We start from the raw sequence: 25,712 nt of genomic DNA on the forward strand, positions 1-25,712 counted from the left end.
AATAGCCTCTTCTCACAAATAAAATGTGTGCATAATGAGCACGATTCACAGTTCACACACCTTTGATGTGTTTAGCTATTTCTGTCAATATCTTCACTTAAAATAGTAGCTTTGAGACTCTCAACCATTCCCTGGGCATATTTTGGTATTTTCTTCCTATGCATGACTGATAATCAGGAGGCCAAATAACAGGTGAGAAAATGCCCTAAAGCTTGCTCAGGTGGGCAACATCTGACAACATCTAATATAGTAATATTAGATAAAACAAGATGTAAGAGCATGCTTAAGAGGCATTTTCAGGGTACCAAAGCTTTCAAGAGTTAAAGTAGAAGTTCATGTTAATGTCCATTTGAACAACATTATGTTGGGCATAATATAGATGTGCATCTTTAACAGTAAAAAGCAAAGAGGTGGCAAAAGTAACAAAAATTTGGTGTTTGAAACTAACTTCTGTACTATCAGTTTTAGGTGAAAAGGTTTAAAAAGTGCATATTTCATATGTTCAAGGTTTTGGTGGATTTTGTCAGTCTTGTCCCAAACAGGAAAAGATGTGTGCAGCATCTAATCCTCTGCATCTCTTCACAGTAATTTTAAGATATTCCTTGATTTGTGAAATGGTATTTGATATGACCTTGCTGAACAAAAGTGATGAGCACTGTGATTTGTCATACAAAGAAAAATCTCTTTTCATCTCCTGTTCATACAAACCTCAATTTAGGAATGTAGCTGAACAAATATTTAGCTTTAGGGATGTGATTAAGACCTACTGAAGCAAATGAAGTTTCTGGATGTGCCAGTGTGGGAAACGGGAATTCTTCTCTCAAGCTGGACTAAATTTCCTTTAAAAATTAAAAATTTAAAGTTTAGAACGACAGAGGCAGGACCAAGGTCGCTTGCCTTCCCAAAGATCTAAAAGGTATCAATGTGTAGTAGGATGTCAGTATTTATTGCTTTAACTGCAAGTATTTAATTTATGTTGAAAATACTAATACACAAATTTAACTCAGTAATTCCTGTCTCTTCCTGTCTCCCACCGGGAAAACCACATTGACTTCAAACAAGCTCTGTGTGGCTACCGGTCTCTTTGCATGGAGTGCCTTCAAAGGTTAGGGCTACAGTCTTCGTATGGTAGTACAAAAATGAAGTTCAGTTTTATCCACACATGTGCATAAAAGCAGGAACATGTATATCAAGGTATGCCTTATTCTTTTATACCTTACAAAAATGAGCACCCCTGAGCTCAGAGCCAACTCTTACTGGTCATGGGTGGTGATTGCAGTTGTGTAAGAAATACATCTACGGTACAGAGAATCTAAGGGAAGATGCTTTTTGTATGAGGAATGTTTTCATTTTTTGTTGGCCAGGGTGTTTGTGGGTTTTTGTATTTTATTTTTGTTTAAGTAGAGCTTCTCTAGTAGTACATACAAACAAGATTTTAGAATACATTTCTATATGAAAGCATTGGGAGCCAGAGTGAAAGAAAAATATTATTCAGTCTGCAATTTTGTTGGGGAAAAAAATAAACCCCAAAGTATAAGCAGTTTTGTAGTGATAACATTTTGCATGTGTGGAAACTTTGGTAATCAGAAAGATGAACTTGAACAGATTTATGAGCACGTTCCAGCCAGTGGACATCATTGTATCTCAGAGCTGGAAAGACCTGTAAGGGAACAGAGCTGGGGTGATGCAGACTATGATACAGGCCTGGCAAAGTCTTAGTTCTTTGGAGCAGTTTCACCCTTGAGCGGACGGAGATTTTCAGGTAAATAGGAACTGATTCAATTAACATTTAAATTAACGAGCAATGTCTTCTCACAGTCTGCTGTCCTGTCCGCCAGGAAGAATGCAAGGCTCATCTGGACTACCGAGACTGTAAGGATGCAGTGAGGGTATAGACAACTTGTATTTTTATTTTTCAGTTAGGGCAATTAGTTGTGTTAGCTTAATCAAGTGCATGTAGCTTGGTTCTCACATGGAAATTTTTCTGCTTTGGTACTAAAAATGATCAAAGACTGTTGCTAGAATTTGATTTTTGTTTGTTGTATGAGTTCATTTAGAGTATGCCAGCGGCTGCTGCAGCCAGTGAACCTAAATAAATGTCTGTTGGATATCTATTTAGCAGCAGGCTCCATTTTTTTCAGCACCGTCTCCATGTAACCTTTTAATTTAGCTCTTGTCTTTGACTTTTCATATTTTATATATTTAACCCCTTGATGCAGATATTTTGCATTAAGTGCTTTAGAAATCCTGATTTACTGCCTCAAGGGATTAACTAGAATTCCAGTATTCTCGCTTTATCTACATTCATTTATACAGCCCATTTATTTCTAATAAATACATTGGCCAGATCATATTTCTCTGAAAACTTTAAGCCCTGAAAATAAATTTATGCAGTGACATAATAAAAATAATAAAAACTGTCTTGTATATTGCTCTTATTCTTGCTTTAAATATCAGCTTCCAAAGGCACAGTGGGTTTATATTCTCCAAGTAAACACCGCCTTTGAGGTTCACGCTGCAAAGCTCTAATTTTTAGTTGACTTCTAAGAGGATTTAATCAAACTACAGGATATATGATTCAAAGCAAAAAATGTAATTAAGAAAAATCTTTTTCTGTAGGCAAAGAGCAGCTTGTTTTCATTAATTTTATGAAGAATGTTGTTTTTCTTGGCTGAAAACTTAAACTCAGGGGACAAAGGAAGATTTATGGGGTGATCAGCAAAATCACACAGGTTTTGTGTTGCAGTGCTGTTTTTGCAGTGACCACTAGAGTCCCAATAGCTAAAGGTTTATCAGTGTTTCTTTTCGTAAATCTCTATTTTCAGAAAGGGGTTTTACTCAGAGATTAGCTTTAAGCTAAATATATGCACACAGAGTCTCAGTGTGTATGTAGTGTAGTAAGCATGTATATTTTAGTGTAAACAATTTATAATGCTTTAAGAGCTCTTACATTAGAAGGAAAAATGAGACTGAACTAAGGATGGATATTTAGACCTCCCATTCATGTACTGCATGTGCTGCTTTGTTGTTATGCCTTATATGTATACATACAGCTAACTCTCCAGCAGTTGCCGAAAGGCACGAGAACAGAAGATCAGAGACACGATGTCTCTTGCCCTAATCCTTCAAGGTGTCAACACCACTTGTGCGGTACTTGGGCCAAAGATCTGTGCGTTGTATCAATTTTCACTTTTGTGATTGTTAGAATGGAAGTAAGGAGCCCGCGATGAGACTGGGTCATTGTGCAGTTGTTTGGCTTATTTCTCCCTTCTGAGTTTTGACCCCCTTAGATGTGAAGTTCAAATTCAGCTTTGACTTTGACACGCATAGTTTTAAACCAAATAATACATTTGTTTACTTAACTATATCAAATGGAATACTTACTGTATCTCTATAAATCTCTCTTTTAGAAGATCAGTGGTTCGTGAACAGTAATGAAACAAATACCTTAACAGAATGCTCTTTCATTCCCCATAATGTCAGCAAGAGTGTCTACTTGTTTAACACTGTAGTAAACAGAAAAGTTCATGGTTCAGTGCTTAAGCCTCCGAGCTGTCTCCCCAACTGTTCCTGGCTGCCAGTATTTTACTTACTCAACAGGAAACTAATTTAATTAGTACAAAGAACAGACCAGTACAGATGCCTGCATGAAATTCTTTCAGTTTTCAGAAGGCATATACCGAAGCCGCTACATCAGATGGAAAAACAGAGATCAGAAAATTGACACAATGGAATATATGTTGTTCTGTGTTATCAAAGACTGCTGTCTCAAATTAAATTACTCTGGTCTTACAACATCAAACCAGACAAAATATTTCAGTTGAAAGAAGTAGAAGCTGATAGTAAATTTGAGCCAGGCTTATGTTTTATATTATAAATCTCTTCATTGTGTTTGTGACTAACTGGGAAGATAAACAATCCATTAGTTCTTAGCAATACTTTTTTCTCCTAAAGTGTCTGTTTTGAGAACTTTTAATAAGGTGGCAAATTCAAACAGTAGTTAGGAAATACAAAAAATAAGGTTTCAAATTTAATTTCTTCCACATGTGGCTTATTCATTCATCTATAGTCTTCATTTACAGTATCATATACTATCATTTCTTGGGACCTCAAATCACTTCTTTTTTTTTCCAGGATAATGGATTGTGAACACAGATGGATAGTTAAGGTTTATCTTCATCTTCATCATTCACTGTTTGATCCTGTGCATTACGGCTACAATATCTGTAGCCTGCACCAGATACAGACTCATTAATTTCCATGGAGGCTTTTTTTTATGATGCATCATACCTTAGTTCCTCCCAGCATCGGGAAGCCACCTTCACAGTACCTCCAACAGCTGAGTTGGTACAGAGGTGTCTGCTTTACACACTAGGAGCTGAGGCACAGGTATTAAGATGGCAATTGTTAAAAATAAATCAATTTTTCCTGCCTGATTTCTCAGAGCTCCTAGTATCTTTTAGTGCTTAATATGTTAAGGTTGGATTTCATTTTGCAGTGACCTCAGCTGCAGCAGTGAATGCTCAGTGTATCAGCAGTCCAAATCAGAAGCCATCTCGTACTATATGGAAAATGAGAATTGCCAAATTAATTTCTGTTAGAAAAAAAAATAAATGAAATAAACAGGTTAATATAACTTCCTTAGCATCATTTAGGAGTTCTAATATCTTTTCTAGCATCATGTAGGAGCTCTAGCAGAAGCAGGACTCAAATGCAATTTTCTAGGCATTCATCTACTGAAACTCTTACTTTTTCTAGTCTCCTCCACTTACTTGAAGCCTTCCAGCTTCCACAATAAAGGAGTCAAGGGTCTAATTTTCAATAAATCTCTCTGTCTTGCAAAAGCAGCATATAGTTTGGGCAATGAATGTGTCAAAGGCTTCATGGGGGAAGAAAATAACCACAAGTTAAAGAAGGCATAACGCAGACATAGAAGGCGTAGATACAACATTGCACAAACATTTTTAACTTCCTGAGCATTTGGAAACTGAAGAATTGAAAGAAGAAAGTTTACATGTAATGAATCACAATGATGCTTTCTTTCACCTTTGTCAAGATGTGTTGTCAGTGGGATTCATACCTTTCAACCCACAGTGTGAGGCCAGTATGTAGCAGTAGGAGGTGATTATCCTCTGTGTCAGGCTGACACAAGAGAAAACACCGTGCACTATGAAAACAAGCTTACCTGCTGTTTGTTGGACAGGATATAATCTTGTGTGACCCAGGAATAATAGTTTCTATTGCTGCTGCTGAAAAGACGTGAAGCCTCCTGGCTGCCTGCCCTTTGCCTCTCCATGTCTTCTGCTCCTTTTCTGACCATCACATCCCTGGTCCCTGACCTGGTGCTTCAGCTTGTTTCCCCTCTCCTTGTCAAAAAGGAGTCAACCACAGAATCCCTCTCAATTGTGCTTGTCCTGATTATTGGATGTTTGACTCAAAAAGTATTTTTTGTATTGCTCTAGTGCTTAACTACCTTCACCCTCCCAAAAAATACTTGGTATTTGTAAGGATGAGAAGAGGAGTTGTCCATCCCTCTCCCTGTCCAAGTTAAATGTTATGAAAGTTGCTGTTTTCTTTTTCAGCATGTTACCCTTCTGTCTGTTTTGTTTGCCTGCTTGTCCTGGTCAACAATTGAATGACTGAGAACATGACAAATCCTGGCTTTCTCATTTAACCACTGTTAATCACTTGACATTGCATTTAGACTTAGTTTGCACAAGATATATGAAAAGCAAAGAGCCTCACTCACATGCTGGCTTAACTGCCGGGAACATTTTCCCCTCCCATCTGCTTCGTCCATTATTGTTTAGAAGCAAATCAGGAAGCAGAATTGGATTAGCAGAGTGGGTGGCACCAGTGGAAAACAAGCCCTGTGTTGGCAGTTACCCTGCCAAGTTCATGTGAAATTGCCCATTTTAGCAGGCAGCTTCAGTTTAGCTTGGTGTGATGACATATGGGCCTGGAGGGTAAGAATCTATTTTCATATTATAGCAGCTTCTGCTGTGATACCTCATCGCTTGTAGCTGTGCTGTTGCCTGGCTTTGGCTGTAGTTTGTCCTTCTGCTCTGTCCTGCCATGCTGGGTGCCTTTGCTGTCATCTCTGCTTTTTGAGGTCCACACCAGCAGTTCTAACTACGTCTTGGTACCCACAGTGCCCCAGCTACTCCATTGGTCTCAAGCCATAAGCGTGTTGAACGTCAAGAAGCAAAATAGGGAAGCTCATAACCCCCTCATCTGTGGGGCATCCAGAATCAAAGGAGAGAAATCAAGCCCTCACTTTGACTTGTAAGGGTCAGTAGTTTCTCAAAACAGTGGTAATACGTATTTTATGTTTTAAAAATAAATAACATAGCATGTACATTACACATCAGCTCTAAACTTAATCACCTCATAAATAGACATTTACAAAAGAAAAAATAACTTATTTGAATTAATAAAAATCCCCTGTTTCAAATATTGGTGTTCTAAAATTTTCCAGGATATGATTTCAGTGTCCAGTGTTGTGTATTGTGCTTCTGCATAAGGGAAGTTTTGGTGCCTTGCATTAAAATCCATGTGAAAGGGATACCACCAACTTAGTCAATTTTGTAAAATAAGCTCAAAGATATTTCAGAAACCAGACTGTCCCTAAGTCCCTCAGCTGTGATTAGTGAGTTAACAATAACATTTCTTATTTAAAAAAAAAAATCTCTTTTTCAGCCTCCACTTACTATATAAGGAAAATAATTAAAATAACTCTATGCAAAGCTCTTTCAAAGCACAGAGTATGTATCTCATTGAGCTTACAGTACCATTATTGTAGCCCTTACTTGTAGGGATAAAAATGTTCTGATGAGTGAGAGTTACAGGCTGTTGAGATTCCTTTAAACTATTTATTATAATTTCCAGAAATTCCAGTGCCTTTTTTGATCACTTTTCACTAGACATTGCTTTAGAAACCTTTGTTTTGTGGATACTCAAGGGGGGGGAAGAGAAACCTCATTGGTGAGAGCCTATGATCCACTTACATGCAGTGTGAAAAATGGAAGAGTTTATTCCCATTAATCTTCATTACCACAAACTGTGCGTGGTAACAAACCTGGTCTAATGCAGTTTGTCAAAGGTGGACAAAGTATGACGCATGATGCCATTTAAAAAATAAAGCTGAAGCAGTTGTACTGAGGAGAGCAGTCACACCTCAGAAGATCTGACATGGTGGGCAGGCCTCCCTCCCTGCCTGTAGGCCTACCTCTCTGCTCATACTGCTGGGAGAGTTGTCATATACCTGAGATGACTTTCTTGGCGTCTTCCTGCTTTTAGTACAGCAATGACAAGTTCAGAGAAGTATTAGGAAATGATACCAGGAAATGGAGAAATCCATCCCAATCAATCAACTGCAACCAGATCCAAATCAAACGCTCTTGAATGTGTGTGTATTTATCATCTAATGGCTGCAAAATCAGAACATCGTGCTAGTAGCTAGCAAGGTAGCTAGGTTCTGTCACTGTTAATGTATCAAACCAAAGGCTTACATTTCATATAGGTTTCATTCTGTGACAAACCCAATATATGAAGTTCCTGCTGGGGTTAGAGATGTAATCGCTTCTCAGGCCCCAGTGGTAGCTTCTTTGTCACTGCCTGTGTGAGGCCTGAACGCATCACTTACAGACAAAGAGGTAGCTTAATTCTTTGTTCAGGCTTTACAAGTAAGCAAATTACTAATTTATTCATATATAACTGTTATGATCTTTCATACCTAAATTACAGTGTGTTTCTGGATAAAATTAAAAGAAGACCATAGGGTTTTTTTGGAAGGGCCTAATAATCAGAGATGGTAGGCTGTGTTTATATTCAAAAGCCTATATTTTAAGGTGAAGAGGAAATCACAGTATACAGGAAATCACAGTATCTGCTCATAGAGAGCAATGCAGTGTTCTGGTGCATCTATTTCACCTTCTTTTGAAATTAGACCCAGAGCATGTGTCACAGAAATGCTGGATATCGTTCTGTATTGTTACTATCGGCCCATCTGTTCTCCCATTTCTTTCTCCCCTTTCCTGTAACCATTTCCAGCCTCGTGACTTTGATATTTTTCATAGAGACTAACTATACTTTACATGACTTATAAAATGAATACAAGTTAATCAGGCAGATTGAACTTCAGCCACCATGAACAAATGAGGACTTACTGGAGTGCCGTGCTATTCAGTAATGCTAGAGAAGTTTCAGTTTGAGAAAATCCATCATAAATGAATTTATGTGCCCACCCAGATTTATTTTAATTAAAATCATCCATGATTCTTGGATGTTGCTTTGACTACTAAGTACTTACAAATAAGCTTAATAGACATGTTTGTTTTTTCCACAGCTGTAAAAATACATATTCTGCTACGATTGTTTTTTTATCTGATTTATTTAAATAGAGTTAGGTAAAGATGCAATTTATAGGGAGGTTAGAGAGTCAAAATCCTGTTTAATTAACTTATACCCACTTGGGAAGCAGCCAAGGTAAAAGAATGCAGTGAAAGTAAGCTTCAAATAATATGAGATCTTTGAAAAGGTCTAACCACCTTTGGTGAAAGGCTTTCCTGTTCTTAACCTTGTGTCATTTAAACTATTTAAATGAGCTATGCAAAACCTTACATTTATAATGGAGCTTCAGAAAAAAAAAAAAAAGAAAAAAAAAAAAAAAAAAAAGATTAAGTATTTCTTGCAGTTACAAGAAAACTGATGCTTATGGTACTGAAAGAAAAGCCTTTAGTACTCTATCTGACCATGACCCTTGTTTTTGCATACCACAAAATGCATGGTATGTTACACCTGATTTGTTATCTACCATTTCTGCCACATGTATAAAACCCCTTGAGTGTGTGAGACTGCTTTTTTAAAATGTGTAAGTCTTTCAAAAAACAATCAGGATTGTGAGGACAGCCTCTGTAATATCTGAAGGAGGCCTGATTTTCAAAGGGTGTGGTTGCTCCACATTTTATAACAGTTGTGTCTGTGAGAAATAACCTCATGGTGGGTTTCCCAAATCATGCCTTGTGTTTGAGCATCTTAGTCATACATGTGGAAAAGGCTCTTACCGCAGCCAGAGTGGCAACTATGAGAAAGAAAATCACTGGGCTGCTTTGTGATCTCTTTATACACTAGATAGGAGATCTTCACTGCTGTGTTGATGCTCTAAAGAGGTGCCAATTCTGGAATATTTTTTCCATTTTATGCCACAGAGACCAGACCGCACTGTGGAAATATTTCTGTTTCAGTGCTCCATATGGTTTTGTATGTAAAAATGGGATTGACAGGGAAAAATGCAGCTGGCCTGAAGCTGCCAGTAACTGTTTCTAATGTCGCAGATTTTCAGCAGGAATTCCAAGTGGGAGTTGGATAGATGAAAGGACTGCAGTAAGTACTAGCAGAGCCAATAGGGAATGAGCATGGAGGCAAGCAATATTCCATATAGACACCAAAGCGTTTCCTAAACTGAGTTTTTTTCTCCTCTGCCCCATTTGAGTCTTAAAAAGTGTTGGGTTGGGAAATAATTCAGGCTTGGAAAGGTCAGCTCCAAAGACTTCCTGATCTCTCTGTCAGTAATATCATATGACATTCGTCGTGTGGGTGGACGCATAGCTTAAGAGCTTTGGACATAATGGAAATTTGGAAATATATTCCAAAATTTAAATATATCTATTGCTTAAACTTAACATTAATTTAATATACTGCAATTGTGGGAAAGAGCCTTGTGATTCAGCATGTGAGGTCTACATTCTGTTTAATTTTATGTGTGCTTAAGGGTTGCAATACTGCCCTAAAATTTTATTTTAATTGACATGACTATTTTGGCATGATGATCAGTCTCTGAAATCCACAGCAGCAAATAGACTGTATAACCAGATGGTTCTTACAAATAGCAGCTTTCAGCTAGAAGGATCTTTGCTATCCGGAATGTGACTGTAGAGATGTCTGTGTCCAGCTAAAACAAAGGCTATTATAACTCCACATTCTGGATTAATTAAAAATTCTCTGCTGGTTTGAAAAGTAGAATCCTGTTGGAAATAAACTCTGGGAGAAACACTAAAAAAAGGTAAAATACAGGTGAAAATGGATTTTTTTTTCCCTCTTTCTTGTTTCTTCTCTGCCTGAACATTCATTCTCTCTTTCCTTAATCCCAAACTGTCTGTAGCTACTTTCAGGCTACCATAATGGTTTTTAGTAATGAGAAACATTCAAACATTGCTTTCTTAATGTTTAGCATTTATCTGTGAGAACTAAGGTAATTTGCAGTGTTGTGGATCTCTCACAGAAGAACCTTTAAGTTCCAAGGAGTCTTTGCTTCTCTAAGTCAACCAGCAAAATGGTCCACACCAGTCTCAAGACCATGTCATTGCTACTTTGCACTGATTTGCACTGGAAGCAGTAGATTTGTTCTGAGAACACTTATCTTTCAAGAAGTAACGTGTAATTTTAACAATCGCATGTATATAAAGTGCCCTATTTTTAAGTACATGTGGATACTTTAATCTTCACATGAGGTAGTGCTTGATTTTGGGGAGAAGGTGAATGCTAATGAGTCATCTGGCAGGCATTTAGTCTATCGTATGTCATCTTCTCCAGTAGACTGTTCCAGCAGGGTACAACCTGGCAGCTCTGTGGCAACCATGGGGATAAAAGCCATGACAGGGAAAATCAGGAATAAATTTCTTCTGGATGGGGGGAGAGGAGGGAGATGGTCTGACATATCATCACTTCTGCACTGGGAGTTGGCCAACTGTTCAAGTTGATAAATAGCCCTGTTAAATAACAGTGACCCTGTCCTGACTGTTAAATAACAGTCCTGAGATTGGCAGTCAGTAAGTTTCATTCATGCTATTTAGATTGGGGTATAGTTGATCCGCTCTCCCTGAACTCCAGGTTTCTTCACTCTAAGCTAGATACTAACATACAAAGAATCTGAAGTTTTTCTGTCCCATCTAAAGTTTCTGAGTTCTGGTTAAATATGACTTGAAGCTTCACAATCTGTTTAACATCTCCTTGATATGTTGGCAGGCCAACAATTTTTTATTGAAAAAAAAATGAAAACCAACCAAAAAAATCCAAGAAACATTCAGTCGGATGCATGGGCTCTCAGCCATCTCTTGTTTGCTGTTCCCTTGAAACAAGTACAGGAGATTATCCTTATTAGGCAATCTTAAGGGTATTCCCAGATCTTTTGAGCATAGTTTTCGTCCTTTTTAATTAGTAGGTCATTATGAGTCTTCTGTCTGCTTCCCTAAGTGGCCGGCTAAGGCAGATTTTGCTGTGTTTCTGGATACCTGAAAATAATTAGCCATTTGTGAGTTGGGAGGTGGCTTCAGACTTCAGAAAGTGAAGCTTTGCCATGAGTAATGCACTGGGGAACTGCTGTTAATGAAAAATAAGGATGTAATTCCATGATTTTGTCTTTGCAGGCAAAAACAGCATGATAAGTTTCCGCCAAGCTCTATCCAGGCCCTTCCTTCTTGCTCCCTTACAATCCCTCTAGTTTGCAATCCCTCTAGTGCTGGTGCATCTATTTATAAGTTTCTATCAAGCTGGATCACAGAGAAGATCTTGGTTTAATATAATCCCGCTGCTGATACTTTAGTTGATCCAGTGTCCAGAGTCTGGTATATAGACAGTTTCATTAGAAGTGACAGGGACACAAGGTTTGTGGGCAGTGGGAATTTCTTGACTTTTCCCCAAAGATAAAACATTGTGGGAGGGTACAACAGCTCAGCTGACTTAAAACCAGTTGCTTTGCTTGAATCTCCAGCCCCTTTGGCTGTTCGGTTTAGTGAGAGATTGTGATGAAGAAATCTCTCACCTGCTCTTCCTGATGCTCCTTTTTGTCCAGAGAGGGATTAAATCCAGTAACCTGTACTTTAATGGCTGTGTATTGTCTTTCAATATGTGTTTCCTTTTTCTGAAACCATACTGAAAGATTCTTTTTTTTGCTTTCTGTCAGTTATTTTAATTAATTAAGCTATATACAAATTTAATTCAGGCATAGCATTTACTGATGCATTTCAGAGTAGAGAGCTGATGCTACAACTGAGATATAGATCCTATTGTGTCAAACATTAGCAAAAAAAGTAGGGTTAGGCTCTTTCTTTGTAGATGCAGGGAGAAAGCATTTCTCCAGTTCACATTCAGTCAGTTCTTCTTTGGCAGGCTTTTTCCACCCCCACACCCCCCCACACCCCCCCCCAAAGTATCAGGGTGAGAAGCATAATGATTTAGACACATCGCATTAATCACAAAATAGAAAGAGAGGGGAGGGGTGGGGGGCTTCTTTGGGTTTCCTGCATATTGGAGTCTAGAGAATCTTTGGGTTACATCCTGCAGTTTTTCTACTGATGTAATCACAAGTAAAAATTTATGCCTTTACAGGGACTGAATTTGAGAAGAGAGAAATTTTTAAGCCATTAAAAATATAAATAACAAACTGAATCCTGAAGCCTTTGGAAAAGGAAAAACAAAAAGTAGGGTGTAAGAAGTTGTAAGTATTTGGCTGTTTGTCAGGTTTGAGAAGTATATTCTTGCAAACAAACAGCACTAATATTTTTCTGGTCTTGATGTGTACTGAAATTCTCAACTTTCTTTTTTGTTTTTAATAAGGTTTCTGTGCCTTTGCTTGCAAAATATATTGAGCTCAATAACACTGCTATTTTTGTAGTATCTTCGTCTGAAGTATTAGTTTTCCCAGAGCTCGCTCACAGAGGGCTGTGCTTTATTCTCAAAAACTAGAAGACGTAGTAGATTCAGTCCTGGCCATTTTTCATGTGAAGCCTTATTCAAATGGTAATTGTAAAAGGCTTTGTGGACTTTGTTCTCAACTCAAAGAAAAAAAATCAGCTGTGGGCAGCTAGGGTAGTAAAGAATTTTTGCTGAAAGACTTGGAGAGAACTCATTTGGAAGTTACCACAGCCACTCAAAAGTTTAAGGTATACCTACAAATCAGCTGTGAAACCAATCAGTTACCAAATGGCATTGGAAGTGAATATTGTTAATAAAACATTACAGTAATAATCAGAATTTGTGTTCCTTTTTCCTAGGAAGACATAGTATGAAAGAATTAATTCTAATATTCTGAAGAGAGCTATGTGCAAAGTATGCATGGTTGGTTTGCAATTATTGATGTGCATATATGCTACTTAGCAACTAGTGTAGAATTTAAGGGTTAGTCTTCACTCTACAGAATCAGCCTCCCGCACTGGGCTGTCAGATGCATGTTCGCAAAGTTCTAGGTGAAGCAGGACTCTCATTTTGGATTCTTATTACACATAAAGGCACAATTTGGAGAACTGATAGTCCAAGTAAGGATTTCAACAAGCTCCAAAGTTTGCAGCTGTTCTAATTATTTTTTTTTATTATTATTATTTTTTAACTGTATTGATGTAATTTGAACTGTTGGTTGCTCTAGCCAAAATTGGGCACTCATTTTGGGAGACACTCTAAACCCAGAGGCTGGAATGTAAAACAAAGCCTCTGTTACAAAACAGAGGTTACAGAGGGATAAAGTGACTTGCCTGTGGTGACATCCAGTAGATAAGTCAAAATCTTGTTTTCCCACTTCCCAGCCCATTATCCGCTGAGCCATGGACTGCTCACCTTTAATAAGGTTATGTCATGTTGTTTACTTTAATGTATGTATGCTCATAAAATTGCTTTGTTTATAAATTTGTGTTTCTACTCCAACGTTTTATTTTCTGACTAGTTTACAGTCCTCGTCCAGCACTCGACTCTTTTAGGGTCATCCCCTCTCACCCTCCCTGACACTAGACAGTGATCCTGTGGTCATCTCACAAATTCATTTACTCGGAGTTGCAGTGATCTGCCCAAAGACAAAGTCCATCTGGGAAAAAATTTTGGCAGGAAGACAAATTCTGTAAAGAGTCATGTGTTTATATACAATCTGTATTCTGATTCATACATTAGCACTCTGTAGAAGAATATACAGCAATATTTGTTGCTGAAGATGAGAGTCTGGGAGATCCAGTGTGTATAAGACTAACAACACAGTAACTGAGACTCAGTAGAAACGATCTAGGAAAAGGAAAAGAGCTAGAAAATGGGGAAAAAATACTAAATGCTTTGTTCCTTATTTGTCAATTGTGGCTTATTTTTAATGACTGATAGTAGTTATTATTATAATGTATAAGTATCCCCTACAGTACTACATTTTGTGAACAGCCAGCAGTTACCATGATAACCCAGAGGTGTCATCTGAATATTCAGGAGGATTAAACATTATTGAATCAGTGCAAAGTGAATTGGGAAAGATATGTATAAGGAGAGGAAGATGAGGATGTTCCCTCTTTATTATGTCCCATTATAAGAAAAAAATAAGTCCCATTCATACTGTATTTAGTAAAGGAGGTTATATCTGATGTTTTGGCCATGCCAGTATTTTGCACATACTTAGCTAAGGCTTCTTTAATTCTTTTGATACAGCAAAATCTTGAGTTGAACTGACAATGTCAACATGGGCTTTGGCACAAGCTGAAATTAAATTGACTTAATAATTCAGCTTCATTAGACTCCTGAAAATTCCTTTATAGCCACATCTCAGTGAAGAGGATATTTTATTTCAGTGCTATTTTAGCCATGATGCAAAACCACCATTTTTCTGTGTGTTACAAGGTATTTGAGTTCAGGAATCGCATATCAGCCCATGGCAGAAAATATTTTCTTCCACCCCTTCTCAGTCTGTAAAAAACCATAGGTTTTCTAGTGTCATTTTTTTTTCTTTTAAATAAATTTTTAATGACAGCCTTAAGTCTTGCCTCTCCAGTGTATTTTGGGGCACGGGTAACTAGATAAAGCTAAAGCCCAGCAGAAAGCAATTGTAGTAATCTTATATTGACCGTTAGTGAGCAGTGTTCCTCAGGAACCACAAACAAGGTGTAGTCCATCGAAGAAAAGCTTTCAACAAAGCCAGGCTCTACATTGAAATAATCTTTGAGCTAATACCTCTGAAGATATGCAGAGAAACTTTACAGGCAGCAGTCTTCTGAGCCTTGTCCATGGGGTAATTCAGAGCCCAGGCTAACAATACTGCAGATCATTTATTTTTCATATATTAGAACAATTGTGTTGCTGTTAAATCTCACGCAACTAGAAGTTCCCTGAGAAACAAAGCACTTTAAACAATGTGACAATTCCATATTTTGAAGCATATATGTATAGAAATGTCTTTATATGCACCCATGCCTTCCACACACACTCATACATACATGTTATTTGTACGTTTTTGTTTGTGCACATATCTTATAGACACAGATATGAAATAAGACATGTATGTATTTATATATGTGTATATATACATATATATATTTGAAGGGGAAAAAGAATTTATGGGAGGCTGGCCAGATTTAATTTGTCTGCTTGTATTTAGCTCTTAAGGGCTTATATACTCAGTTTGCTCAAAAGAGTGAAGAAGTACTCCTTGCTTATGCCTCAAATCAGAAATGCATGAAGTGCAGCTGCAGAGATAATACATTATCCCCAAAGGCTTTGGCTGAGCAAATTAGGTGTCAATGGGGTGCCTGCGCAGGCAGTACTCTCTCTAATTAGTCTCTTGAGCCTAGTTGGTGGCGGGTATAAGATGATCTAATCAATTGGTCTGTGTCTGATGGTACGTGTAAAAATCCTAGCAGGCAGAGCTGTCTCCCACAGGTCACTCACCTGCACAGCGGGAACGCTCATTTTCATTTTTCATCTCTTCCATCACATGATGCTGACAGTTGGTTTTAAGAAAATTGAATCCAAAAAATATCTAGTTCATAGGGCATGTAGGTCAAAATAAAATTGCATTATGGGTATTGGTGATCCAATTAATTAATATTTATAGCAACGAATTGCATGTAGATATTATCTGAGTGCAAATAGTATTGATAATGTTTGGTTGGCTTTTTAAAATGACTTCTCTAACAAAGAGAGGAATAAAAGCTGGGGGGGAAAAATCACCTGTTAATAGTGTACTTTTTTTTAGAGAGGATGAGCGGTGGCTGTGTTGTGTGCAAGTCTTTTGGAGGGAGAGAAAGAATATATTGTTGATGATCTTAAATACCCCCACGTTTCAGCTCATAGGAACGCAGTGTCTCCAGTTGTCAGCTCACAGTTCGATTTTAAATCTGGTGTTGTAGAATGAATACTCTTATGAGAATGAATACTCTTGCTAAATCAGCTGCAACATAAATAGACTTGCACTCTGAGTATGCTTTGCATGCTAAGGACACCGCGGGAGCACAGCTCCACCCTATTTTATAATTTATACAAAAACTAAAAACACCTAGAGAAGGATGCTGATGCTGCCAAAAAGAACACGTATTGAATTGGTGATTTGCATTTTTAAAGGAAAGGGCATTTTATTATTAATTAAAAGGAAAATATTTGGGATGTAAGGGCTCTTTGGTCACCCTTCTCTGCCTCATGTCTTGAGAGCATGATTAATGTTTACACTATAAGCTTTAGTGTTACATCAACAGCTACTCTCTTCTGACACTGGCCACTGCCATTTTAAGGTGTGTTAACACCTAATTTTGTCCCATTTAGGATCTGTGAGAAACAGGATGTATGCAGCAGATGATTTCTCTAGATAACAAACATACAATTGAGTTACTTGATTTAGGTCACTTGATATTTCAGGCACATCATTAACTGGCTGTTATCATCATTGTAATCTTCTATTACATTTAGTGAAAATCAAAACTGCCTGGACCTGTGGTGAAAAAAAAATACAAGTTCATTTTTAAGACAGTCTGTTATATTTCAGGGTCCTTAAAAAAAAAAAAAAAAAAAAAAAAAAAAAAAAAAAAGAGAGAGAGAGAGATCTGAAAGAACCCTATTTTGCTCTTGGGAAATCACAAGTTGTAAATATCTCATTTAACAATTTACGCTTTTATAAGCAAAGCTGTGACCAGAGGCCATAAACACAATCTGCCAAGTCACCAAGCAAAACTTTGATTTGTATGATCAGGAAAATGTATTAAATCCTAAGCAAGGGTATTTCTAATATATAACTTAAAAAATGCAAACGTGGAATACTAAGCGATCTGGGAACTGAACGGCAGCACTGTATGGAGAGGCCTGCTTCAGGAACTGCCCCGGGTCTTGGTTGTGTGAACAACCCGTGTTTCACTTCGAGAGCCTCACTGGGGAAACAATGCTTTGCTTTTTTTTTTTTTTTTTTAATAAAAGGACTGGTTCTCACCCATATAAAATTTCATGTTTGTGTTATTGTGGATTTTCTGCTGTGGACAAGTAGACACCCTCTTCTTCCTCCAGTTTAAGGGAGGTGTCTACTTGATGTTACATAGTGAGTCTCATTGTAAACCAAACAAAAAGACAGAGAAGGACATCTTCTGTCCCATAGCACAGCAGTTACAGCGCTTCTCTGAGAGGTGGCATCCCTGTGCTCAGTTTCTTCCTCTGCCTCAGGACAGGTAAACCTCGGTTTCCCATTTCCCAGATGAAGGCATTAACCATGAGGGTGCTCCGAGGTATAGACAGAAGGGATTTCACCTGTTGACCCCACTTGGAATCAACAATGAGCATTCAGTGAATTAGGGGCTCCAATGCAAGCCTCAGATATTCCCAGTGTATATATTCCTAACCATCAGGCCTGTTCTCCGTGTCAAAGCTCACGTAAGGATTTTATACAAAGTAGCATTACCTCGGCAGCCATACCTCACAGTTCAGCATCAGAAGGACCTGGCCATTGGCGTGCTGGTGGGGATGGCGGGAGGTCTTCATCCATCCCTGTTTCCCGAACAGGGCAGGCAGTGTGTCTGAATGCATCTTCACAGAGACTGTGATTGCCAGCCATTCTGTGGCTTTGGTTATGCTATATCTTCTAGTTTTTCCCCAGCCAGATCCACTTGGGAAATTTGGAATGAAATCACCTCTTTTTTTTTTTTTGTTTCCCTCCCATTGAGTTTATTGTTTGATCTCAGCCTTGTTCCGCGTTGATGCTGGCAGCGGTTGCCAATATGCTAAGGTTATTCCCCGTGTTAAATGGTGGCAGCTTTGTTCATTTCGAGGGAAGTTTTTAATGTTACAGGGTTTGATTCTGAAAGTGCAAGCTTCTGATGAAGGTATTCCCCATCTCCTAGGCTCAGACCCTGCCTTGGAGAATGTGTGATCAGTTTTGCATACAGAGCCAAACTTGAAACCGGAAAATGTAGTGTTGTCACTGGGAAATTTTATCATATACCTGGGAGAAGTGTCGTGCTGAACTCCTTTGGAAAGTGTTCTGAGGTCCACTGATAGAAAGGAAAAAGTTTTCTGTAATTAATATAATTATCTAATTAAGATGCAGTTTTTCTCTAATCTGAGCAAATCGGTAACTCCAGAAAGAGTTCTTTGTCTTTTATCCAAATCATTTTATCACCTGTCCTAGATGTCCCTGCTGCTTATGCCAGGTGCTAGAACTCCAGCAACTTGGGTTTAGCCTGAAATCAAGCAGATGTTCTGGATCTGGACAGTCACAGTTTCCAAACTGCAAGCAATTTCACAGCTGTACTGCTGGTGGCGGTGGTGGTAGGGAATGCAAGCTTGCCATTGGATGGAGTTTGGGGAGTTTCATTGCTTCTTTCATTGCTTTGGGGCTCCAAAGAGGTAATCTCTAAAAGGTATTGTTGGTTTGGTTTGGTTTGGTTTGGTTTGTTTTTTTTGGTTTGGTTTGAAGGAAGGAGAATGTGGAATTTGGGCAGTAGTGGCAGCAGTGTTTCCCCGGTAAGCAGTTGTGAACCTCTGCATGTGATGTGAATCACTGCTTTTCTTTTTGAGCTTATGAAGGGTAAACTGAATGGGTCAACTCTAATGTATTCCTTGAAACAAGATTGACTGGGGCTTCAGCCAAACTCCTAGACCTTGGGGAAAGCGGGACTTTCATGTGGAACAGACATTCCACGCAAGCTCCAAAGGCATTTAGGAAACAACCCAAGCAGGACTCAAGAGGTGGTAGACCAAGCCCCAGGAGGGCCCAAGATGCTGCCATGCATCATTAAGAACAGGCTTTTGTTAATCCCAGTCAGGTATTCTGGCACTTGAAGGGCAGAAGAAGAGCTATAAAGAACCATGACAGGAACCCTGGAAATTATGAAATGTAGATGCTGTGTAGAGATTAGGCTGTTTTGATGAAAGCCACAATTAAAATATTACACTTGAAACTACAATTCAATACTGATGTCTTGTTTTTCTCCTGTTTTTGAAATGCGGGCTAGACTAGATTCACTGGCACCTGCATTCAGTTTGATTTAAATAGTTCTAGGACATGCTAATACAAACCAGTTCTATGCTTGATGAATATTTAATTTTAAGTTTTCTTTTTCTCATGTGCTAAAATTCCTCCATATCTGACTGTCTTTCTGCAACAACATTTTAAAAATGTAGCAGGTTTGTAATTAAAACCCTTGGTCTTGAAAATCCCTGTAAAACAAAGATATTTGAACTTTGTAAAACTGCAGAATTTCTCAGCATTATCAGGAAATGAAGTCTCACTTTATTACTTGGCAGAGAATTCCACTTGGACGTTTATTATGAGCTAAATATGTTAATTACAGAATCCCTCTAATGGCTCCAGTCCATCCAGCCTCTATCTGGCCCTCACCTAGCTCGCCTTCAGTTGTTAGTTTTGCTTTAAAGTGATCCTTCCAATGTTCGTGGCCTGCCTCCTGGTTTGTGTAAATCTCAGGGACATCGTGGTACATTCCTGCAAGTCCAATCACAGCATGGAGCCTCTGTAAACAGCAGTCATTAGCAGAGTGAAAGATAATGTAAACGAAACTCTTGGTGTAATGTTTACTTTCTAGATATGAAAGGAGTGGATTTTGGTATATTTTTATAAGTAGGAAAACACCCAAGTAAAAGGGAATGTGTTTAAATGCAGGACACCACGGAGCTCCGTAACCTGGCCGTGTTTACAAAAGTGTCCATGACACCTCGAGGTACCTCAAATAACTCTTGGGAAGCAAAGCTGAGGAAACCTTTTCATAAACTGGTCACAAGCACTGCTGGGAAGGCAATCACTGGGGACTCTGAAAGAAAAGGGGCAAAAAGAGCTCATAAACTCCCGAAGCCGTGCCAGCATTTAGCAACCTTCCTTTGCATCCGTGGGGTGTGACCACCTTTAGCAGAGCCAGCTGTCTATTTATAGCCGCCTGTAATTTCCATGGAGAATGTGAATGCTGATGGCACCTCTGAAGATTAGCACTTGGGGCAGATATATATGAATATGGATTAATATATCCCATTTAGGCAACCACCCTGCAAACATTGGTGTTCTAAGCTCATTTGCTTGAGGTACCGGCTCTGAAAGTGCTTTGGATGTCTGTCCTTTGCTCTGAGCTGGTGTCTTCATAACTGGCTTTAGACTAACCTATTATTTACCAAGTAAAAAAATCATTTAAAAATGCAAGTCGTGAAGCTTATTATAATTTATATTGTTTCCTTACAGGATTAAATTTACCAGTTTGGAGGAGGGAAACAAAAACCTAATGAGGAGGCCGACACCAGGAAGGAACCACGGCCTGTTTCCTTTCTTTCTCTGTGGTGGATTTCATTCAAAAGAAAATTGAAGCTGGCAAGACCCTGTTTTTCCCTGCAATTTATTTAAAACCTTGCACGTGTTTGGATACCTTGTGATTTCAGAGAACTATGTGAAGATTAAGCTTTTGCTTACTGATACATGGCATGTACTCTTTCAGTCTTTTGTGTTTGATTTTGTTTGATTTTCCACTGCAGTGCTGCATCTTTGTAAGGATTTTTATGCTTTCACCAGCAAAGTCTTAAATACATTAAGACAACACATTTGGTGTTCACACTTCTTCAGTAATGACTGTACAAAAAAAACCAATGGTGGCATAAAGGACTGTGTGTTTTCTTTGAGAGTTGTGCACATTTTGCAACCAATGGGAAGACAATTTCTGCCAGAGCAAGCCCAACTTGTCTGATCGGCTGACAATTACAGCACCTTGCCACTATTCCTGAAGTGTTGTTGGGTTATTTCTTTTTTTCATTATCTCCTCAGACCATTTATATCCATATTAAAAACATGGCAATAATTGCATGTTTATTTCAGTACTCTGAATTTGGTTACTCTGCTTAGGCTATGTAGCATGCCAGTTTTCAAAAAAGGCCTGTGAGAAGGACAAAGCAAAAAATGATGAGATGTACTCAGCTGACAGATACAAGACAAATTCTTTAAGGTTTTACTCCCATTATGCATATTTCTTTCTTTGTTGGGTCTTGGCTAACATCTCTGTTTTTCCTCACGTTATTTACCTTTCAGAAAGTTTTCTTGAAAAGAAAACAGAGATGCTGAAACTGTTCCGTTTAATTCAAGGCAGATACTAAGGTACAGAGAAACTTTTGTTTAATGAGCCATTAAATCCAGCTGTGTTATTTTGCTGCTTACAGAGTGAAATGGAGAATTTTCCTTATCCCAAGCTGTTTGCTGTTCCACACCAAAGCACCTTTCAAGTTATTTTCTATAGGTATCCTGATCTGATTGGAAGGCACTGCCAGATGACGTGTCTTTAGATCGCTTTTCTGAATGAATCATTCAAATGCAAACTTTGCAAGAAACAAAGTTGTGTGATTTTAGAAAAGGAAGCCCCTGCTACATTGTGTTTGGGGAGAACATTGTGTTCAAGGGTGGAATAAACCTGCCCTGATCATAACACAATGCTTTGCATTCAGAAAGAGCAGGGTACGGTGCAAAAACCACTGCTGAGTTATGCTCCTGCTCGGACAGAACCGCTTGCTAGGCAATATTATTCTACACATAAATTTGACATCCTTTGCTTGCTGGATGCATTGAATTACATTTTTAAGAAATGCAGTAACGCTTTGGTTAGCTTTCAGTGTTTAAAAGGAGGGGAAAAGGATTTGTGCTACTGCCATCTTATTAAACTCCAGCGGTGTTTAATAAGAAAAGAACACCCAATAAGGCAAATCCTTGAATGCTCAAGTAGCTACGAAAGGCCTCTTAATGAACTAGGATATGAGTCTACACTTTCAAAGTGTAGATATTCTCAATATTTGCACAGCCATTAAAACACAATTTTCCCCAATGACACCTCTGTTTCAGGATCTGGTAAAAGCCATCTGAAAGCCACTTTCAGTCACAATCCTATTTAGAAGTTACTACAATTTTTCTCCTGCGTTTATGAGGGGGGAAAAAGTGACCGGTGAACTTTTGACTTTATCACACACTGAAACTGCCTTAGACGTGGTTTGTTTGGGTTTCATGTTGCTTTTTTTTGTAAGAGAAAAGTCTTTTATACATTTGTGCAGTTTGATGACTAAAATTAGCTATTTTTAGAAAAAAAAAACTTGCTGCAAAAATCTGAAGAATTTTTGAAAATGTAACAAAGATTTCAATTAGGAATATAAGGGTAGTTTCATAGACACATCTACTTGGCAGCTTAAACTGGGAGGCAAGCAATTATGCTGCTCAACTAAACATCTGAAGGTTTAATATAGAGAGTAATTCCCTAACTGTTCCCACAAGCCTAGCACATTGCTATCCATAGTGAGTCATGGAGTATTTGCTTAAGGTATATGTGTGTGTGTGTGTGTGTGTGTATGTACACACACGTGCGTGTGAGATTATCTTCTCTGCCCCATTCCCACTTTTAAGCAACCACTGAAATAATTAAAGTTCATCCACGCATCTTCAAACTCAGTTGCCCGAAGGAAAGTGCATAAATACCTAGGTTCCTAAATAGTAACTTGATTTTCAGCACTAACGGGGTTATTTCAGCTGCAGATCAATTAAGGGATGGCTGGGATTACTTAATGTTCCTCCTTTCGGGTTGTTCTGATTCCCTGTGGTGAGTTGGGTTTGCTGTCACCTGCAGAGGCGCTGAGTCTTGGGGGTGTTCCTGCACCAAGGCACCTGGGCTCAGCCAGCTGGTGCCATTCGCATGAGTGCTGCACGTTCTTTTCCTGGATCATCCAATCTTCTGGGAAACCTCAAATTTTAAATTTTTTATTGCTTTGAGAAAATGGAAGCTCCTTTGTCCAGGGAACTGACTGTACAGCCTTATTTCCCCTTTTCTCTTTCCAGTAGAGCCCCTACCAGCATCAGTAACCTGATTTGACACCCATCGGTTAGGATTCCCCGACAACTAGCCCATCTCTCCAGCATCTTGCAGAAGTGAGGTTCTCCCCATAGCTCTTCTCAGTGCTGATGAATGGACTTCTTAAATCCCATCAATGCTCTTGGTACAGCTTCAGGGAATATCAGTAGTGTTACTCTCTTTTTCTCACATCCTTCCCAAACCAGTTCCCTGCAGAATCTTCAAAGGGACAAGAAAAATTAGCCTGGTCTTCCAGACATGCTGCAGGTGCTGGGAACGCAGTGCTTCATGCCATCAATAGTCAAAAGTTGGTTTAAATGACCCGTAGTCTGTGCAGCCCAGTCCTTCTGCGGGACTCGCTTGGAGTTGGTAGCTGGCAGCAGTGTGACTTTTTTTTGGCTCACCACTTGGCTGAGCCCCGGGAGATCCTTCCTGATGATGCTGAGAGGATGTGGCTTAGCTGCCAGAGGGGAGAGCAGCCACAGGGCAGCAGGTGCAGTAGGCAGATAGAAGTGGGAGGCACATTCTAACAGCGTATGATACCTGATATTAGGTGACTGGGGAGGGAAGATGGTGACAGAGATGGTCTGCATGGTACGGAGGTTCCTTATGAGGCCAGGTTCACAGAACCTGACTTTAAAGCCAGCTATCTGGAGATGGCTTCGTCCCCACTCGTGCTGGGCTCAGAGCAGCTCTAACCCACACCCAGCACCCAGCAGGCACAGCACCAGTCAGGACACACCAATGCTGCCAACATTACATTCTTGTGTGGTGTCCCGGGTCGGTTGGGTCCTTTCGTTTCTCACTATTGTTTTTAAACAGAACCGTGTTTTAGGATAACGTCAGTACATGCAACACTGAAAATTCAATCTGCAGTAGACAGAGGCACTGGGGTTTTCATTTTGTCGTTGTTGTGCAGGGGTTCTGGACTTCAGGCACCTGTGGAAAGAAGCTAGGTGATAAATTCCCTTTGGGCTGGTGGATGACATCCACTCCTGTGTACTCTGTGTCAGTGCACGCAATTGAATGTGTAGTCAGTGCTCTGGTATGCTCACACACAAAATACTCATCTGTGAATACTATTGGGTTTTGTAATCTTTGTTATATAAAATGTTTAGGCTGTACAGATGGGGGAGCAAAATACTGACGCCCCATATAAATAGAATTATGTTGCATTACTGAGCATAACAATACTCTCCCCTACCAGCATTTAGGTGGAGTGACCGTATGTTACTGCCTTGCATTTTTCACATAAGCAAAAAATCTAAAAGTAAAGGATGCACTAAAAATTCCCATCCCCCCAGATGCATTTCAATGGTGCTGCATACAGAATCCCAGCTTGCCAGCTTCCACGTGGATTTTTGTATGGTGCACTAAGAGGTGTTCTTTTTTTAACGAATAAAAAGGGGAGGGCTGGTACATGAAAACAATGTTAATGTAATTAAATATATATATATATATATACTTCAGAAGAACAGCATAGTAAGCAGTACAGTAAAATAAATGTTGCATTATTTGTTACACCTTGTAATTTGTCTGTATTATGAAAGATGTAATGGTTTGTCAGCTGTAACTGTTGTTTTCTTGTAACATCATATTGAATAAAGTGTAGCAGAATCTCTCTTCTCCCTCATATATGTGATCTAGACCACATAAAATCCCTAAATCGGGGAATAAAGCCTTTCTTTTATTTTTTTGTTCTCCAGAAAATGAATGAGGAGATGTTTGTAAACAACAGATTTTTATGGAATGAAAAATACTTAGAAGCAGGCAAGTACTTAGGCAGTAATTAGTTGAAAAGATTAGGCATTGAATCAGCCAAACACATGAGCTTAATCAAAACTACAAGGCAGTTGCTGGCTACACTGGGCAAGGTTTTTAGCGCAGTGTGTTTCTGTCTGTACTAGTTAGTAAGTACATTATTTGGTGTCTCCATTTGTTATTTGTATGTGTGACAATGGACCTCTTTACAACACACTGGGATTTAACTGAAGGGCCAGTTTACTGACAAAAAAAAAAAAAAAAAAAAAAAAAAAAAAAAAAAAGGCGGGTTTTAAATTTATCATTGTATGGAGAATAAACTCTGGCTTATTGCAATTTCTTTTGAAATAAAGACCTGATAATTCTGGTGGAAAATTATGTAAAACACACACTCTGCATTTTTCACAACTTTGATGTGGGAGCTGGATTTGCACCTGTTCATACTCGGTTATTTATCTCAGTAAGTAAGTATATGCTGCTTGGGTTGTTAACCAGGAATTTATTTATTTGTGCATTGCAGCATTGGATAGGCAAGTGCTCACTTACAGTGAATGTAATCAATATGCACCTTCAGTATTTTTCCTTCCTTTCCATTGCTTCTAGCTTTTGGGTACCAACATCTTGTTAAGACCTATTTTTAGACGATGCAAGTTAAACCGATGCAGCTTGCACAGACTTGATTAGAATATTTGACTGAAATGTCAGAATATGCTATTTTAGCAAATGCAGAAGCCTGTAGGAATCTTTTGGTTTAAACATCACTTTGTGCTGGGATGGGAGATGGCTGGAGAGCAAGTGCTTGTACCGCCTACGCTGATGGGGAAGCCGCTAACCTCGAATACGGATAATGGAGGGCCTAAATTC

The 25,712-nt window shown here is 38.8% G+C and overlaps 1 protein-coding gene across 5 annotated transcripts in view; it reads left to right on the forward strand.

Moving 5' to 3' along the window:
- CDK14 (cyclin dependent kinase 14) overlaps positions 1-24,704 on the forward strand; it is a 327,735-nt gene extending 303,031 nt beyond the window's left edge. For all 5 annotated transcript variants that reach the window (XM_040545755.1, XM_040545761.1, XM_040545759.1 and 2 more), the window contains one exon: positions 20,459-24,704. The gene's annotated coding sequence lies outside the window, so the exon portion shown is untranslated. The remainder of the gene's footprint in view (positions 1-20,458) is intronic.
- Positions 24,705-25,712: the final 1,008 nt, after the last annotated feature.

Source organism: Cygnus olor, chromosome 2 (genome assembly GCF_009769625.2).
Source record: "Cygnus olor isolate bCygOlo1 chromosome 2, bCygOlo1.pri.v2, whole genome shotgun sequence".
In the NCBI taxonomy this organism is placed as follows: Eukaryota; Metazoa; Chordata; class Aves; order Anseriformes; family Anatidae; genus Cygnus; species Cygnus olor.